The sequence below is a fragment of the Capsicum annuum genome, unplaced genomic scaffold, assembly GCF_002878395.1.
Source record: "Capsicum annuum cultivar UCD-10X-F1 unplaced genomic scaffold, UCD10Xv1.1 ctg1489, whole genome shotgun sequence".
Taxonomy (NCBI): domain Eukaryota; kingdom Viridiplantae; phylum Streptophyta; class Magnoliopsida; order Solanales; family Solanaceae; genus Capsicum; species Capsicum annuum.
Window position 1 is genome coordinate 3706515 of NW_025820303.1, and position 21107 is coordinate 3727621.

Below are 21107 nucleotides of genomic sequence, written 5' to 3' on the forward strand. Positions count from 1 at the left end.
TTAAACAAGGTCTACGATGATATATGATCTTCTCTACCTCCCCTTTCCCGCACAGGTATTCTCCCAAGCATCTTCTGCCATATAAATTTGGTCTAGGGGAATTTCTATTGGTTTTCCATTCTTGTTTGCTGCAGTGCGAGGCTTTGGAGGCCTTTCAAAAGTCCATTGCACTATTAAAATTGGTTCAATCACTATTTGAATATCTATAATTCCATCAAATATTGATCCTTTCTCAGACCTTAACACATGAACATGAGTAAGACCGTCATTAAGCTATAATAGGGTATTGACACCACCTTTTTGGAACCCTTCGGCTTTATCAATTTTCACCTATCAAACTAAACTGTAAAATGTAGGATCTTGTTTGAAGGATCAATGTCTAATCAGTAAAAAAATTCCTTTACAAAATCATTGTACTTTATGTGTGTCTGTCACGAAAACCTGATCAATAATACATAACTTCCATGCATGAAAATGGATCGATTCATTTGCATGCACCTTATTTTTCCTGCCCCATCAATGTCGGATAATGTTTATTCTTCACTTCCCATGATTAAGTAGTTTAAAAGACTACGGAGGCTCAAAGGGTAACTATTTTCAATGTCAGAGGACTACATGTCCGTCAAGAAAAAATAAGTGCTACAAGTAATGACTTTTTCACCTTTTTTGTTTTTAAATCTATTTTTTATATATAATAAAACGATCGCCAATTTGGATTAATTAAGGTATGTGATGACTATTAAAAAGAGGTGAACAGTTGTAACTTTTTGTCTAAAACATTCAGAACAACTGATGAATCAAATACCCCATCTGTTGCAACTGATGAATCAACTGTTAGAAGAAATCAAAACATCTCCTTCAACAAATGGTCCATATGTCACAAGAGATAATCCATATGTTGCAACAGATGTCTTATCTATTGAAACATACAAATCTGTTGTAGCAGATGGACCATCTGTTGTAACAGCTTAATAATAACAACTGTTATTAAGTATGAAAATATTTTGTCAAGGTGAGAAGTTTGAATGTAAAAAAAAAGTCACGACATTTCATAGAAAATAAAAAGTCATCAGTTTGAATGTAATTAATACAATGGAGCTGAACAGTCGTTCCTTTTGCCTAACACATTCAGATTCAATCCTCTATAAATATGTCTCTCCTTAATCTTCATTCTACTCTACTTTATTTATTATTTCTTGCATTTTTTATTTTTGTATTACATCTTCAACCACCTCTCTACAAAGAGCATATTCCTTTCTTATTGTGGTAAGTTTTTTTTTTTTTTTTTGTAAATCTACCAATTGATAGTATATGTTGTATTATATTCAAACTCATTTTTTTACTTTTGAGTTTACTTTTTTTGTCATTTCATGCATGCTTTAGATATGTATAATCCTGTTTGGGACATTGCTATTCTGCGCGACATTGTGCGGGAAATTCAGAGGCAGATTAATGACCTGCAGAGTGAGTTGATTGCCATGAGAGCAAGGATGTTCAGAGATATGCAGAGGCTGATGAGGGCCCCGCTGCTGACGGTTGTCGATTGGCCGACTGACAATGATGATGATTATGATGATAATAATAATTAGAATGTGTTTTTTATTTTAGCGTATGCATTTTAATTTTTCTATATCGGATCTATACCTAATGTATTTTATTTTTTATTTAATAAAAATAATATTTTTGTTGACTTTGACTTTTTAATTCTTATTTATTTTTCATTCTATCTATTTCGACTTCTCAACAAACATATTGACGGTTAGAGGTAAGGAGCAATTTTGAATCCAATAACAATGGCAAGAGTTTTGAGTTCTTTCAATAGATGGACAATCTGTTGAAACAGATTGGTCATCAATTGAGTTTCTGTCAGCAGATTATCATCCATCTATTGCAACAGATTTGTCATCTATTGGAGGAAAACATTTCAGTTTAATGAACTGTATTGTGTTCTTCTAGCTAATATCCATCTGTTGTAATAGATGGGTAATCTGTTGAAAATAATTTTGTTGTCTGTTGTATTTAGTTTCTATTTTGCCTCTTTTTATAGATGCACAAGTTATTAAAAAAGATATTTTTTTATATAATGAATGATAACATTTGCATTCAGAACAATGAGTTAAATATATAAAAGTCCATAACAAACAACAACACATAATTTTGTAATTTCAACGATCACGGTGGATGACGATCCGGGCATGTAGTTCTCTTGTGGCCAACCTTCTTATATACGGAGCACTTGTTTCTTCTTGATGAAAATGATTCTCCGATTCTACGCCTCCTCTTATATGACCTTCTTCCCGGTTTGATAGTTCTTAGGTCAATATACAGTGGAGCTATTAATCTCTCCAAAAGCTCTGCAGGAACAACCCAAGATTCATCGGGAGAAATTGGAGTAATATTCCCACTATATGCCAATTTATATTTTCCATCGAATAATATGAAGAGGAGTACTCATAAGTTTTACTTCCTTATTTTGTACCGTATTAAGATCAAAGAGCTGCCATAGCATGTGGACAGAGTATTTTTTCCAAGTCAAAAACTCTGCACGTACAAGATCTTGTTTGAAGATCGACCTTGGAAATATCACCATGACCATTAATATTGAACTTGTAATATGCTATTGGATGAGAAAATAACCTATTACTTAGACTGATGTTCGTTGATATTATTTTTTTTTTGCTTTTAGAATAAATTGGGTTCCCGCATTGTCGAACTCCATATGCCTTTCGTGGAAAAATTTTCCATACTTCTCATTTATTATATCAAACACAACCACGATGGAAAATTCTCTTTTATCGCTAAATAATGAATTCATCAATACAGCTATGTTTGATGTCATAATATTGTACCTATACAAAAGAATCACTTAGTAAGACATCATACTAATCTTGTACCTCAAACAAGACATTAAATTCATAAGAATGTACCTATTTGTCAGACAGTATGACCGACTCCATCTCTCGAAACCGACATATGTGATGTTCTGCTGCCTTGGGATGATATTCGCTATTTGATTGAAATGGTCTAAAAAATCCTCTCTACTATATGCTTTAGCTGCTCTATAAAAAGGGTCATGACCTTTACATATTGAAAGTTAGTCCGAATGTTCTCTCTAAGATGCCTGATGCAACAATCAAAGTATGTGAAGTAAAGGAAATGTAACCCATCTTTGGAATACTTTGATGACTATCCAAAACAAAACACAACTCTTCGGTATCTTCGACGCAGATTTGCAGTTGTTTAAAAAAATATCTGTAAGAGGCATCAACATTCCTTGTCTGCTTACAAAAAGCAACAAGAAAGATGTGATTCTCCATATCTTGCGCCACCGCCGTTAGCAGAACTCCATTATACCTGCTCCTCAAGAAGGTCCTATTGACGGCTATTCCTTTTCTCAAATATCGAAAACCTTGAATCCAAGCACCATAGGATACAAAAAAGTACTTGAACCTTTCGTTTTCATAAACATGAAATGTCATCTTGCTTTCAGAATTTTTGGACTCAAGCATGTAGCGGTAAGCATCGAGGACTGCATACCTGTGATCTTGTGTCCCCTTAACCAAGTCCTCGGAAATCCCCATGGGCATATATATCTTTTAATAACTGACCATGATAGTCAATTCTGTAAGGAGTTAATTGGACATATCCCTTATAAAAGGGCCTTTTTCATTGGGAAATTTTTTCTTGAAATATTCACCGAGGACCTTTGCAGTGGCACAAAGATTTTGGCTCGAAATGTGCTCCAAATCACATGTGTGATACTTTTCATATTTTTGAATGACTAATCTATCAGAACTTAAGTACTTCACCGCTCTCAATCACCACTTGTAGTTTGGATTAACACATCTGTAGCAAAAAACTTTGCTCGAATTAATCACCTCCATTATTCTAAAATCTTTTTTCAAGCAAGAAATAAATAAAGTAGTAGATAGTTCTTTATTGTCCTTGAATGACATTCCAATGTAAAAGCCGATCTTGTTGTCTTGACGATTGTCAGACTGTGTTGATTAAGAAGAATTGCCCACCGTATTGATCCTAACAATGGGCGTACGTGTTAGATCATCATCTGAAATATTCATGTCTAGATTATCCAACCTATCATCAAAGATTTTTGTAATACCCCGATCATTCCTTAAGCCTAAATCTGTCTTTTTGAATGGATATGTATGACTTCTAAAGTGATTCATGTTTAAACCATATTTTATTTCTCTAATTTCCACTTTTTTTCATGCAGAACATTGAATAAGCTTTCCATCGATATCAATTTCATCGAAATCCGACATCGGGTGAGTGAGTTATGACCGTTTTACTGAATGCTATCGGATAGCCCAGGTTTGACGGTCGACTAGTGGACCGTTAGGTCCTTGATGGACCGTTAAGTGTCCCATCAAGCCAAGGTAGTAGATCTCTTTTTGGGATGTCGTGTGACGGTCAAATTGGTGGACCATCACAAAGTTGACGGGCCGTCAAGGTGTCCGTCAGACCGAGACAGAATGTCTCATTTCTAGCCCTCAAGTGACGGATGACTTGGTGGACCGTCACTTTTTTGATGGACCGTTAGGTCCACCGTCACATCGAGGCAGAATGTTCCAGTTTTGGTGTTCAAGTGACGGATGACCTGGTGGACCGTCACAGGCCCCGATCAGTAAATTTCAGCATTTTTCAAAAGGGCATCTTGGTCATTTTCGCTCCTTGTGACCTTATATATATATATATATATATGTAGAGAAGAAAAGATCATTTTTCTCTCCATTTCTCTCTAATTTTCTTTCAATAATTCTCTAGAAACCTAGGGTTTCTTCCAAACCCAAAAATAAAATCATCTCCTAGAAATTCAAAAAATCTCCTATAAATTTCTTCAAGTTGTTCAAGAACTAAGCTCCTCAAGTCAAAGTCAACATGGTCTTGATCTAAAAGTGTGAGAAAGAAGTTTCAAGCAAGTTTCTATATCTTCAAAATCAAAATCTAAGGTATGTGGGGTTTGAACAAGAACACTCCTTTCGTTCTTGTGCCTAAAGATTTACTTTCTATTATTGATTTACATGATATTGCAAGTGGGTTTACACCCAAATTTCTCTATTAATGATTTATGAGACTTGAGTTGAATAGGCTTGATATTTATGGTTATTTCACCATCATGCTTCTTAAATTGAGTATTTACTCCATGAGTTGTATATTGTCATTATATATATATTGATGATTTCTAAGTGATTTATGATAAGTGTCAAGATTTGTGTTTTTCTATGAGAGATTTGACTATTGAATACATATCGATATTTGAGATTGAAAGTCAAGAATGAGTCCTATGATGTTTCCTTAAAGCTTTTGATATTTGAAATGATTTGATAAGCAAAGGTACTTGATGTTGAGAAAGATTGTTTTAATTTTGAATCGAGTTAGGAATCCACAGTCGTATATGATTTACCGATGAGATATACTGTTGTTTTGGTCATCATGATAGACCAATGAGTTGATATTGATTCAGGTGGATTTCCTAACAGGTTCTGAGCTAAGTCTAGGAGGAATATTTAGCACCGAGTGAGAAATTTGGTATTTCTCCAAAATTACGTGCCACCGTAGGATTGATGTTGATAATTATGGGACAAAGGCCGAGTATGAGATTGTGAAGATGAGATTGAGGTTGTACTCCCTGGCAAGAGTACGACACCCCTGCCAATGTGGGGTTCTCTCCTTAGGAGGACAAAACGTTGGACTCTATGCGGCTCACATGCAGTAGTTATGTTGGTTATAAGAAACTCCCACGTCCATAATGATCTAAGTACCATGAGATACCGAGTCACTCTAAGTCATGATTCAAAGAGTTTGAGTTGAGTTAAATGATTTATGAAATTTATGAAGCATATGTTATTACTGATGACTTACGAAAATGATGTTTTAGATAATTCAAGCGAAGAGAGTTATTATTATCAGCATGCATGATATTCTTATACATTTATGATATTATTTAAAATGTTGCATCCACCCCCACATACTCAGTACATTTCCAAGTACTGACTCCCATACTCTTTTGTATTCTATATTTCCTCATGATATAGGTTCAGGTGCTCAGTCTCAGCAACGACAGTGTTCTTTGAGTACCTTCATCTATATTTCTGCGGTTGGTGAGTCCTCATGGTTCGAGGACCTGTGTCTCCAATTTTATCTTGTTAATAGATGGTTGTTTACTTTTAGTTTAGTACGAGTCAGTTGGGGATCTGTCCCAATGGCTCCTCAGTCCTATGTAGTAGAGGCTTTGTCAAACTAGTGTACCAGCGTGTACAGAGATTTCAGTATTTTATTTGTATGGGGAAGTATTATTTCATGTTTTAGTATGTTTATGACATGGTTATTCCTCTTTATCTTAGCATGATTTGTGCTATAATAAGTTCTGAAAGTGATGACAAATTTAGAGGGTTAGCTTGAGGCCACGTGTGGACTTGAGCACCATGTGACATCTCGGGATAGGTTCTTGGGGCGTTTCAATTTCTTATTGTTCTTCTTATTCTTCTACATTCTAGTTCTCATTCTCTCTTGTCTTTTCAACCATGTACACCCTTAACACTAGCCTAGATGAATGACTAAGATAACCACGCAATCAACCCTGATCGATTATCTTGAAAGGTAGAGTACTCTTTGATTTTTGAAGGAGATGTGCATGTAGCTGATGGAGAGTTCTTTTGGTTGACAATTCAGTCCACAATAGCTGATGATTAAGTTTAAAAAATCATTATACGGAATATTACTTTGGACTGTCATAACTATCGTCTCGAGCATTTCACCCTCCTTCCAATGCCATACTTATAGATTTCTCTTCTCGATCCATTGACCATGAGAATCCACCCCTATTGTTATTGATCTCTCCATTAGTGGTACCTAAATACATTCATTTGTTAAAAAAAGTTAATAATGATATCACAATAAAATTAATAGTGATTTCATAGTGTCATAACATGAACCTAACTGATGTGTAATCTGTTGCAATATATGAAAAATATGTTATAACAGGTAAGTGATCATTTGAAACAGATTACTTACCTATTGGAATTCATGTTACGCTCCTGAAGCTGATTTTAACAGAAGAGTCATCTATTGTAACAAGTGAATCATATATTGCAACAGACTATATATCTGTTGCAACATATGAAGTGTCTATTGGGATAAATGTTATAGTACTAAAAAACCTTTGAAGATGATTTCAACAGATGAATCACATGTTGTAATAGATATCTAACTTGTTGCGACAGATATTTACTCTGTTACAATAGATGCCACGTCTATTGGAATGAAGTTCAGGTTATATTACAATAGGTTACTAATCTGTTGTGATAAATATTTTCTTTGTTGTAACGATGTGTTTGTTGGAATCGAGTTTAGGTTTTGTTGCAATAAGTTACTAACTGTTGCGACGGATATTTATCCTGTTGCAACAGATAACTAGTTTGTTGCAATAGAAATCTAGTCTGTTGTACCAGATGGGTCATATGTTGCAACAGATGACCCATCTGTTCGATTCATGTTACGATATTATAGAACCATAAACATGGATCCAATATATGACTCTTCCATTGCAACAGATGGCTCATCTGTCGCAATAAATTAGTGTTTCGTTTAAACAAATGATTCTTATATTGCATTCATGTTCGCGTGCTATCTATTGTTGAAAAAATAGCATAATAGCAATTACCCAGATGACAAATTCAACTAAAAATCATAATTCTCTTTATCAAAGTCTCCTATAAAGTAATGTCAAAGTGAAAAGTGATGTACGAAATAAAATTTTACCTAAAAATTAGTTAGATAGCAGTAGTTGCGGTAACAACAACAACAATGGTCGACAAGAAGAAGATGGAGATGATAATGAAGTAGAATATGATGATAATGAAGAAGAAGATGATAATGAAGCGGAAGATGACGAATAATACAACATCAACAATGAACAACAAAAATCGCTAAGAGAGAGAAAACAACAATGGATGAGAAGAGAGAGAAACACACCTTTTTCCTTCGTTTTCTGTTATATTAGGTTAACATTTGGATCAAAGTGTAAATTTAAAAACTTATGGGCTATGCTCAAACTTTCCCAATTTTCTTAATCCATAATAAAGTAATTGTCACCTCCACTCAATTATTAAGACTTGAGTCACCTACACCTCATCTTCAAACTCTTTTGTCACTTTTAGCTAAATGCCCTATGTCACTATAGTAGAAACTAATTCAAATATTTGTTGTTTTAAAAAATCGAAAGCACTAGTATGATTAATGCTTGATTTTCTTGATGAATATATCAAACTCCTACCCAACAAATAAAAGTTCTTAAATAGAGAGCATTAGTTGATTATGTCAATTTAATCACATTTTATCTCAATTTTATTATTAATCATGATAAATGAGTACTTATATTAATGGTGTTGTCAAGATACAACATTTAAGAATGAATTAAAAATATTAAAATTTGAAATACTTTATCAATATTTGTGTAGATATGAATATTTTTTTTAAAAAATATAAAACATAAATTATATTAAAATATTAATAAAATATAAATAAATCAATCTGAGGGTGTGGCTCCATAAGAAATTCAGTTAACGATATTAATTGAAGGGTAATTCATCAATAGTAGAGTTTGCATTTTTTTTTTTTTCAAATAAGAGAGTTGAAAAATTCATTAAAATGAAGCATAATCATTTTTAAAAAATTTGATTAAAACACTTTCATTAGCTTGAAATATTGTATTCATTTGGATCATGAGAAAAATGTTAGAAGTTAATTTGTTCTGAATCGGAGAAAGTATCATATAAATTAGAAAGTTATATAATCTGAGGTAAATAAGATAAAATTCATTTAGTTTTGCCTTTACACCGGGTATGGGGGTTGGTTTCATTCAAGTGGGAATGCATTTAAGTGTTGAATTCGGAATTTATATTGGGTATTTATCCTTTTGAGTCCTTAATTTTGGTAATTGGTCTATGGGGATGATTTTATCTATATTACTTTTTAAAAGATTTTTGCAAAAATATTTTGGTTAAATTGCGTTAAATCTGACTTATTTTTTTTTTTTGTATTTTAAAATTAAATATTTATACTTCTATACTGTAGAAATCTTATACTTGCAACTCCTATGAGATATATGGAAACTTAATCGTATTATAACAAATAGTTTTTGTACTTGTAAGAAAATTTTGAAATGGGAGAACAAATAAACAAATAAAATATAAAAATGAGAAACTTTGATATAATAAGATATTATAATTACTAAAAATTTAAATAACTTACATGTTTACAGGCTAGGAAAATTGTCACAAATTGTCGGTATATCCAATTAAGTAATTTGTGCTCCTTTCTTATTTATAAGTTTAAAGATACATATTTCAAAAAATGTTTATCCTCTGTCTTAATCAAATTCACGGATCAATATATATTTTTCTATAGAATTTATCAAAATTCTATAAAATTAAAATAAATACATAAAAACTTTACTATTGTTATAAATGTATTTACATTATAGTGAAAATCTATCAATATCTAATAAGACCTAGTTGCTATCTATCAAGATTTGAAGTATCTGTCTTTTAATGGGGTATTTTTCCCTATAAATAGAGGAGTTTTATTCATTATATTCTCAATCAAGATGATGTCTTATCCCTTAAGAGAAATAACAATTCCTCTCTCTTTTCTCTCTCTACTCTTATTCTTCTCTGTTTTACTTTTTATAAAACGTTATCAGCACGTGATTTTGCCAAACAAGGTGAGATTATAAATCTAGGTAATTTCAAGGTTATTAATTGCTTATGTTATTTGTCCCTTTCTACTAATATTATAATTTTTTTAATTAATATTATAATTATTGTTGGATTTGAGGACAAATAATTGATTTGGAACCATTTATGTTTTAAATTAATTTCTCAAGAACAATATTATCAAAAGGGATGATAATATGTTGGGTTCAAGTCCCATCGATTTATGCCCAAGACGTCTTTATATGGATAATATCTTGGGTTTGAATCCCAATGCACCATATTGATGATATTATGATGGCTAAGAAAAAATAATGGGTATTTGGTGAAACATATCCCATTAAATATGCTCCATTTCTTGAATTGAATGTGGTAGCAATAATCACATGTATACCTCAATTTGCTTTTGTAATAGCTATAATAATTTGATACGCTTACGACGTAATTATATTTCATTCCTGTGGAATGAGAAACTTGCTAATGTAAACGTGCATTTGATTGTGATAGTATCACAACTCACATCTGAAAGAGGCTGAATAACTGAGAAAAGTTATTTTGAAATCTACTTCTGAAGTAGTGCATTTAAAATTTATTCATGTAATAGTAAATTTGAAATTTATTAAAGTAAAAGGTAAATGTCATGGTAAACTTGGAGTTTGCTAGAATAAAAGTTCATAAATTGACATGGACAATTGTGATATCTTAAAGATGTGCATAATAAGTATTGAACATATATATTGAAGAATTAAAAAATTCTTCATTACTTTTAATGTTGTTTGTTCTCATGACAAGTTGGTTGGACCAATTAATGTTGGGATTGGATCCCTCAAAATCTGAAAAGTATAAAAGATGAATATGAACCCGTTCACCAGTCATGTGATCTATTAAGATGCATCGATATAAGATGATCACTTGTAAGTTTATTGTCAACCTAGAGTTTGACATTCTTAAAGTTGCTTGCTCAATAAAATTGAGTTAAGAACATAACTTTCAGATTGTGTAATCAAGACAATTCATCTTGATGATGATGGTTTGACATTGCATGTTTTCGATAAATAGCTAAACCATTGTTAATGAGAACAAAACTTCATGTGTTGTTTCGAAATATGATATATTGCATACAATAACACTTGTATGCATTAGACTAATAAATTATGATTATTTCTTCCCTCTTAATTGATTCAAAATCAGGAATCAAATATTTCATCTAATAATTTTGATGTGCGGTATATGATTAATGAATATACCATAATGCACAAAGATGGATTCCTCAAATAAGATGAAGGATGTATCTTAGTTTTCCTTACATAAGGGGGAGATAATAAGTAGCTATGAAATATGTTGGGAATTATCATCAAATCCTTATTCAAAAGTTAATTCAAGTCAAATGTCGAAAGCATCACATATTTAAGCTGCAAGTGCTCCTATTTTGTGTCCCTAAAGGACAAAGTCTCTGCATGCATGAAGCGTGGTAGACTAATCGGTTCCAAATAAAATAATCCTTGAAAAATAAAGAGCAAATAATCATAATAAGAAGGCAATGTGCTCTTGAAGAGCCTACGACATAATACTTCATGAAACCTTATGAGAGGTTCAGGCATCTGAAAATAAAGAAGTGATGAGATCTCAAAATGTTATGTCGCATTGTGAAATGATACAAAATGAGAAATCGCCGACGATATCTTTGATACAATATTAGCGCAATATTGTAAAAAATTATGAGGATCTGAATTCTATGTTAATTTAAGCATGCTGACGTAGAAATATTTATCAAGTGACATAAAAGAATGCATCTTGGTAAGCGTAAAATTTATTTGATTTGCAGTCCAGACACCTCAAGATGTTACACATGAAATGTTGTATATTTTCACTTGACAAAATTTATATGAAAACTTCTTTAAGGATTCAAGATATAAAAGTGTATGAGAAACTTATTGATAATTCTTATATTGTATAAGCTTATAGCTTGAAAATTATTGAAACTCTTAGCGAGTTTTCAAAGAAATAGATTATTTGCTTAAATGAGAAATATACTGAATTAGATTGGTTATAAAATACTATATCTTAGTGCAAGTGGTGCACTCATGCATCTTGCAAATGCTACAAGGCCCGGTATAGCCTTTTCAGCCAATTTGTTAGCAAGGTATATTTCTGCTCTTACTAGGAGACATCAAAATGGGATAAAACACATGAGCTTGGTTTATTTTAAAGATTGCAGTCCCGATCTTATTGGTCATGCTAATGTTGGGTATTTATCTGACCCGCATAAAGCTCGATCTCAAACAGGCTATGTGTTCATATGTGGCGGTACCACCATATCTTGGAGATATACAAAGAAGTCTATCATAGCCATATCATTGAATCATGTTGAGATAATAGCTATTCATGAAACAAGCCTAGAATGTGTATGGTTAAGGTCCATAATGCATCTCATTCGAGAAAAATATAGTGTGAAATATGACAATCAACCCACAATTTTATACAGAGATAGTGAAGCATACATAGCACATCTTAAGAGAAGATTCATAAAAGGAGATAGAACGAAGTACATTTTGCTAAAACTTTTCTACATACATGAGCTACAAAAGAATAGTGATATTAACGTGCAACAAATTCGTTCAAGGGACAATATACTGATTTATTCACCAAATCTTCTCCAATTGCAACTTTCAAGAAGATGCTGCACAAGATTGGGATGCAAAGGTTCAAGGATGTTCTTATTAGGGGAAGTTGATATGCGTTGTACTCTTTTTCTCTTACAAGGTTTTGTCCCACTGAGTTTTCCTTGTAAGATTTTTAATGAGGCAACCTATATGCGTATTGTTAGAAATGTGTACTCTTTTTCCTTCACTAATTTTTTTTTTCACTGAATTTTTTCTGGTAAGGTTTAAACCAGGTAAATTATCTATCTAGACATTCAAGGGGGAGTGTTATAAATGTATTTACATTATATTGAATGTCTATCAATATCAAGATCTAATAAGATCTAGTTGAAGTATCTGTCTTTTAGTGGAGTATTTTTACCTATAAATAGAGGGGATTTTATTCATTGTATTTTCAATCAAGATGATCTATCATCCCTCAAAAGAAATAACAATTCCTCTCTCTTTTCTCTCTCTACTCTTATTCTTCTCTGTTTTACTTTTTATAACAAATATATAATTTTAACTTACTTTTTAATAATTATATTTTAATATATTTAGTTAGGAATATTCCACATAGGGTGTAAGTTTAGATTTTTACAGTATATGAGGTATAGATATTTGATTTTAATTAAAATACGGAAGAAGGGGGAGGTGAGGGATAACAAATATCATATTATCAGGATATTTAGTGTAGTTAACTCTAATATTTAATAGCTTTATTCGTAAGATGTTTATTTATAAAATGCTTTAACTCTGCTAAAATATCTCACCTAATTAAAGTTTCACTAATAGCGTAAGTAGATTTGAACCAAAAAAAAAGTCTTATATTTCTTAATCTAAACTGGTGAGACCTCATTACATTGATTTTTCTAAAATTTCTTTCTTTCATCTTCTTTTAAATACCTTACAAGATAGAAAAGTTATGCATTTATGGCAAGTGGCTTGAGTGTGGAATTAGGAAAAGAAATTAGGATATGGGATCAAAATAGGTAAGGGATATCTAGGGTTTTTTGTTTTTAAAAGTTATTTCTACTTCAGTCCTTCCGAATTACTTCGTCCGTCCCAAATTACTTATTTCAAACTGAGATGACACATTAAGTAAATAAAATAATCAATAACATGACTAGTTTAACATAATATCCTATTACATGATATTTACATTTTAATTTAAAGAAAAAGTAATTAATATTAAGGGTAAAACATGAAAAAATTTCATCTCTTCTTCTTGATTAATGAAAAACGACAAGTAAAACGAAAAATCATATTAAAAAATTTGGGACGGATAATTTGGAACAGAGGGAGTAGTTGTCAACATTATTAAAAGTGTTGGTCCCAAGATATTTTTTTTCGTTTAGTTTTATTTGTCCACCACATTAAAATACATTTTTTTTTTCTTATTTGTCACTTTAGCATATCAAGAAAATAACATAGTTATATCTTCCTTTTTTTTTTTTTTTTCATGTTTATCCTCAGATAATTTTTTTGTTCTCAAATCACTTTTTAAGATCTAAGACTAAACTTCAATTTTATGGTTATTGTGGTAAACTATTCATATCAATCATTGTTTCTAAAGGAGATAATAAATCAAAACCCTTTTAAACTTGTCCGCTCAACTCACTTTAGAACTTAAACTAAAATTTTATTTATTTATCCCCTTAACATCTTTAAAGTGAATTAATTACAACCCTAATGATAACGTGACATTTTTTAAAAAGAAAAAAAGAAAAAAAAAGCCATAATTTTTTTTTTAAAAAACTACTAATATATATATATAAAAAAAAAAAAAAAAAAAATCCCCCCCCCTTCCCCCCCACCCCCCCCCCACCCCCCCCCCCCCCCCCCCTCCTCATTCGCCAAATCTACCATCAAATCTACCAACACCTCAACCCCACTTCTCCTCTAATTACGAAAGCTGCCACTCCCACCTTTAATTTCTCCTCCTTCAACCTCTTAGATCAATAAAAAAAGAATGAAATTGAATTTGAAAATTAAAAAATCTACATAATTTGGATGTTTGGTTGTTGATTTTAGAGAACTTGATTTTGATTTGATTAATTTTTTCAAGTGGGTTGAGTTTTTAATCACTATTTTAGATATTTTTCAATGGTGGTAATTGAATTTTTCAAGTGGGTTGAGTTTTTCGGTAAAAATTCGTCGAAAAATCTAGCTGGTGTGGTTGTGTGAGGGTGGACGGAGATGGATGGGGTGTGTTTAGGTGTGGCAGTGTAGGGGTGGACGGGGCGTGTGTGCAGGTGTGGCGGTAGATGGGAGGGAGCAGGGGAGGTTGGTTATGAAGAAGATGGAAAATGGGGGGGGGGGGTGGGGGAATTTTTTAAATTTATAATATTATATATTATAATATATATATATATATATATATATATATATATATATATATATATATATATATATATAAAGAATATTTATATATATTTTTATATATATTTTATATATATATATATATATAAATTAAAAAAATATTTTATTTACGTGGTGGTGATGTGGCACTGATATGTCAGCGAGTGTGATGCACTCTCCGTTATGAGATGGTATTATATATTAAGGGGTAAAATTAATTCACTTTAAAGATGTTAAGGAGGTGAATAAATAGAAGATTAGTTCAAGTCCTAAAGTAAGTTGGGAAGATAAGTTCGGAGTTTTTTTGATGTATTATCTCTTTCTAAAGAGATGATTTAGACATGTGAAAAGGAGGTGCACATAAAATATTATTATTTCCTTATTTTTTTATTTTATACTAGTAGTAGTAGCTGATTTTTATATCATACCAGTAGCATGTAATTTTTGGCATTACCGTATTTAGAATTTCTAGAACAAGGGTACACCCACTTCAAAAGAATGGGAAAGATGTAGTCAGTGGGAGTCGATCCCAAGACTTTTAAGTAAATAACTCAACTTTCAATAAAGTGAATAAAATTAGTCATTTTGTAGCATAGATGCTAACAGATAATATTATAAAATTTACACAGAAAATATCTAGGTTTATGGAGAGATCACGAGTTCACATGTCTCAAATTGCCTTTAAATTTGCCACTAGTAGTTGGCCTATCTTACAACCTCTATTATTCATCATTATTTACTATGCTTCAGTTATCACAAGTAGTGTTGTAAATATGAGCCGACTCATCCCATCCAAACTAGCCCACACAAACTTTGAAATTCGATGAGCTAAGTTAGGTCGACTCACCGAGATGATTGGCCAAAAAAATAAGCCCAACCCATCACTTTATGGCGTACGGTTCATGATGAGCCAGCCTAGTTTTAAAATATATTATTTTTATAATCTTTTTAATTTAAATTTTAAAATGTCGATAACATAAATATTTACAAGATAATATTACATGGTGTTACTACTTACTAATCAAGTCTCATATTCATTAAAAAAGATAATCTTAATAATATGTGAAACTGGGTAACTTTTGACATGATATTATTCAAATCAAATAAAGATATTAATAAGCAAACCAAATAGCTAATGAGTAACAATATAACTAGTTAATAAAAATATTTAACATAATTTGGTTCCTTAGCAATGAGCTAAATTTTGAATATTGGAGGATGGGATTAGACTTCTTTCAGTTTCTTAGTAAGAATGGTAAGAGTATTCTACCTAAATAATAGGGACAAGTAATAAATAGGAGAATATTAAAGATTTGAGCCACAAAGACAAAGTCTACAATTCAAAGGAAGAACAATTGCCATTATCCAGAGTGAAAGCGACTATATCCTTATAGCAAATAGTGATTCATTAAAAAAATTAGGATTTTGTATTTTGATTATTACCTATATTATAAATATAATTAATATTTACATATTTATGATAGTTTAAGTAGAGTTTGAGTTTGAACTCCTCTTATTGTTTGTCTCTATTTTATTTTTAATTATTTTTTGTTTGGCCCACAGACCGGCCTAACCCATATTGCCTACCAGCTAGCGGGCTTATCTGAGTCAGGCTTAAAAGTCCTATTCTTAAATGAGATACAAAAATCATAGTGCAACCCTACAAAATTAAAGGCTGGACCGTATCGACCCAACGGGCCTAACACATATTGACGGCTCTAATTACAAGTTGGTTATGGTTGTTGCTTCTATTTGGTATGCTATGTTATATTTTTCTTATTATTTTATATGTCCTCTTTACTTTTGTATTGTTCTGCTAGCTGTTTTGATATTAGTTACTCAAGTTGGGGGTCTTCCAGAAATACCTCTCTACCTTGTCGCGGTAGTAATAAGGTATGTGTACGTTCTATCTTCTTCATACTCCATTTTTGACACAATATTGGGTTGTTATTGCTGTTTCTAAGGTGCATACCAAGTTTAAATTGGACATGTAAAAGTGAATGGAAGCAATATTTGTTAATTTACAAAATTAAAATAGAATTAATTGACTTTTTTCATTTTACTCTTAAAATTATTCATTTTTGAAAGTAAACAATATTAATTATATTAACCAAAAAAAGTTAAGCATATTAATAAAGAGAAAAAATACATTTCTTTATTTATGATTTTTTAAAGTACCTACTCTGCCAACAGATATAGAATTGGAAGTATGACAAAAGAATCGAATGCTTTACTGAATTTGAATTCCATAGAACCAAAATTGGAAACTTCCATATAAATCAATACAGGATTTGATATATTTCTTAATTAGAGTGGACACTCATTTTAAGTAAAGTTTCATCAGTTTATGAAGTCTGAATAATATGTCCTTTAGTTAAAAGACTAATTACAGATGTATTTTGGAGTTACAATCTTTATAAAAATATTTTTTTGTTCCTTTTTAAGTAAAGTTATTCATCAACAAATAGAAGAGAAAACATGAGAAATATGGGTAACCATTGGTTATCTATGGGTAATAAGTTATTCCCTCAGTTTCAAAATAATTGAATTGTTGGAATATGACACACATCTTAAGAAAAAAAGATAAAGACATAAATTGATCATTTTTTTTTTTTCATTTTTGCCCTTTTCAAACTCCAAAATATTAGTAATGATCATTAAAACTCATCCTTGGAAATTTAATTAATGAAGGGTAAAACTGAAAAAAAATTCCAACATCTATCTTGAACAACGAACAATTCAATTATTTTGAACAATAAAAAGTACTCCAATAATTTAATTATTCTGGAACGGAGGGAGTATCTTCCATCTTTTGCTCAATCAAAACTCTTGGCTAGAGTTTAGCTATAAGATTAGATTTTAGAAATTTATTTTAAAATATCTATTTAGATATGAAATTTGATTTGATTTTGAAAATTTGATAACCAGTTTTTGAATTTTTTGGACTTCCATTGTAACAACCATAACAATGATTTTTTTTTTTTTTTTTATGTATTTTGATCATTTTTTCCTTTTCCGTAGTTGTTACATGTTATTTATGAAATGTGAGGATGTCTGGCTTGGTCCCCAATGTGTTTGGAGGTGATTTGGGAGAGTTAGAGACTATTAGAAATTTCAAAAGTCATTAGTTTGAATACGGTTAATATTTAGAGTTTCGGGCGTTGGATGATGATTTAGACAGTTCCAATAGATTCAAAATATCGATTTTGGGTTAAGAGAATGGTTAGTTTGGGTTCCAAAACTTTATTTTACATTTTGATCCTTCGCTTGGAAACTAGTTAAGATAATAAGCCTTATAGGGGTTTCGGGAGATAATTTAATGTAAACACCCTGTCACGACCCGAGTTGAGGCCCTAGCTGTGACGGGTATCCCGAACCACGAAGGCCCTAGAGACCCCTTAACATACTATTAGATACATAATCCATACATAAATCAAAGTACAGAAGATATAATGAAATTCAAGTTGATCTTATGATCGAAATATGCCAACAAATTTATTATAATACAATACTCAAATCCCATCCATGAAGTCTCTACTGAAAACTAATTGTTTAGGCCGGGACAAGGCCACCGACTGGACCATAAACTGAAAGAAGTCAACACATGAATAAATGTCTTCCGAAAGATGGATGACTGATCAACTCTGCCGTATCCAAATGTTTCACTGATGTGATGGACCACGGGACTGTGCCTTAGAACCTGTACTATTGGGAGGGAGGGGAAGGGGGTCAATACTTATAAAGTATTGATATGTAGAACAATTCAAAAATAATATATATTTCATGTAAAATAATCGAGAGCATTGCAAAAAAATAATTTATCATCATATATAAAAAACACACCGGCATAATTCAAAGGTTTCAATTCATGCATATAAAACATTGACTCAACTCTTTACTTTAGTTCTGAGTTAGATGGTACACCCTACAAACGTAGTACCCATGGGCTATATGGATCCGCCATTAACTCGTTGGCCAAGCCCCCAATCTGAGTTTTCAGCAAGGATTGGAGTATAATAAAAAGTATGCTCACTTACGACATATAATGTTATCTCACTTACCAAATAACATATCCTAAAATTCGTATCAATAAATATGATTTTGGGCTATGAGTTATCTAAATTCGTGTCTTTTTTGGGTAACCATTTAGCTCTCTTTAAGCACAATATTAGTCTCTTAAAACTATGTTTCATTCTTGTATAACTTTTATTTCGTTCATGTTAAGGGCATTTCGTAATAGGTATCGTCATAACTAGACTTGTAAGCCGTATTATGTCATGTCATAACCATATCCTTTTTTATTCAGAATCACATTGATGACCACCAAAAAGATTTAAACATCACATGAGAGTTCTTATTTCAAGTACTATATGAAACTTGTGCAAAACACTCTTTTTCAATACTTTAACACACGGTGGCCAATTCTTTCATCAATCACATGCAATTTCTTTATTAGGACACAAGAGCCTTTAGCATGAGAAACACCCCTTCTAAAATTGTAATACCCCCGAACTTTTTCTTAAGCTTAATTTCGTCTCTAGAAGGCTAAGGAATGACTTCCTAAGTGTGTAACATTTAAACTATATATAATTTCCCTAATTTTAAATTTTTATCATGTGAGAAATTTAATTAGCTTGCCAACGATATAAGATCAGCTCAAATCCGATAACCGGATAAGAAGTTATGGCAAATTTAAGTCCCAATCGTAAAACAATGTCATTTTAGTGCTTGGCGCATCGTGGAGAGGGTCTATTTGACAATCATCAATTTCTAGTGGAACTCTGCGATAGAGGTGCATCGCACTGAATTTCTAGGTACCAACTAGTGGAACAACACGATAGCACCGCATCGCGGTAACCCCCAGAACCCCATTTGTCAAATTTCAGTGAGACACCGCGATAGTGGCGCGTCGCGGTGGCCCATAAAATTGGTTTTTTCAGTTCAATTTTTCCAGTTTCATACAGAAGTTAAAAAAGGCACTTTAGACTTTTTCCACGCCTCTTAAATCGTCCAAACACCTGATCTAAGGTCATTACAAGCACCTTATACCACTTTTCTCAAGATTTCTCTCAACAAAAACTCTAAGTACCCAAAACCTTTTCCAAGGATCTCAAGAATTCACCATAGCTTTTCCAAATTGAGTCAAGATTCAAGGTTTCCAAGTCAAGGGCTTCAAGAACCCTTATCGAAAAGTACGAGAAAGAGTCTTAAGCAAGTTTATCCACCTAACTTCTTAATTTGAGGTATTTGGGGTTTAAACAAGAACACTCTTTTCGTTTTTGTGCCCAAATTGTTGATTTTTATTAAAGAATTTCATATTTTTGCAAGTGGGTTTATACTCAAATTACTTTATTTTGAGATTATGAGATTACGAGTTGTTCAAGTCTTGATTTGCATGGTTATTTCACTATTTTATGACATGAGTTGAGAAATTATGCTATGAGTTGCACATCCTTGTATCTATTTGATGTTTCCAAGATTGATGTCATGTTAATCTTTATTATGAAACAGAGATTATTTGAGCATGAGTATTAGTTTTAAATCAAGTATGAGTTTTGATGTTTCTTAAAGAGTATGTTGTTTAGTATGAATCAATCAACAAGTACTTTGATTTTAAAGAAAGATCACTTTTGAGCTTGATTTAAGACAGGAATCCACATTATTCAGTCTTTATGATTTAAAGCTAAGAGAATTATAATTTTGTCTTCACTATAGACCCTTGAGTGGTTTTGAGATGGATTTCCTAAGAGTTCTGAGCTGAGTATGGGAGTAGTATTTAGCACCGAGTTAGGTATGATTTCGTGGTCTCATACCCCAGAACTACATATCACCGTAGGACTGAGTTTTATGGACTTGAGGCCGAGATAGTGATTACTGAGTTGAGGTTATACTCCCTGGCAAGAGAATGACGCCTCTCCCCAATGTGAGGTTTCTTTCTTAGGAGGACAAGATGTAGGACTCCATGTAGCTCGCATGTTTTATGTCGGTTAAAAGAAACTCCCGAGTGTTCAAAGTTATATAATCCCGAGTTCTAAGTGTCCCAAGTCTAAAAGAGTTCTAGAGTTCCCAAGTGTTAGAAGTTCCTAAAAGTTCTGAGTCCTTGAGTTTTAAAGAAGTTTTACTCTCCATGAGATAAAAGTATGAGTTTGAAAGTATTGTTTAAAGTTCCTTTAACCTTTAAGTATTGAGAATAAGAGGAGAGTAGAGATTTTAAAGTTACATATAATGACTCACGAGACTTATATTTCATGTTTCACTATTCACGATTCATGAGAATTTTATTTCATATTTATTCAAGCCATGTGAGTAATTCATATATGCATGCATGATTTTTATAAAGAGTAATGATAATGTTTATTTAAATGCATGC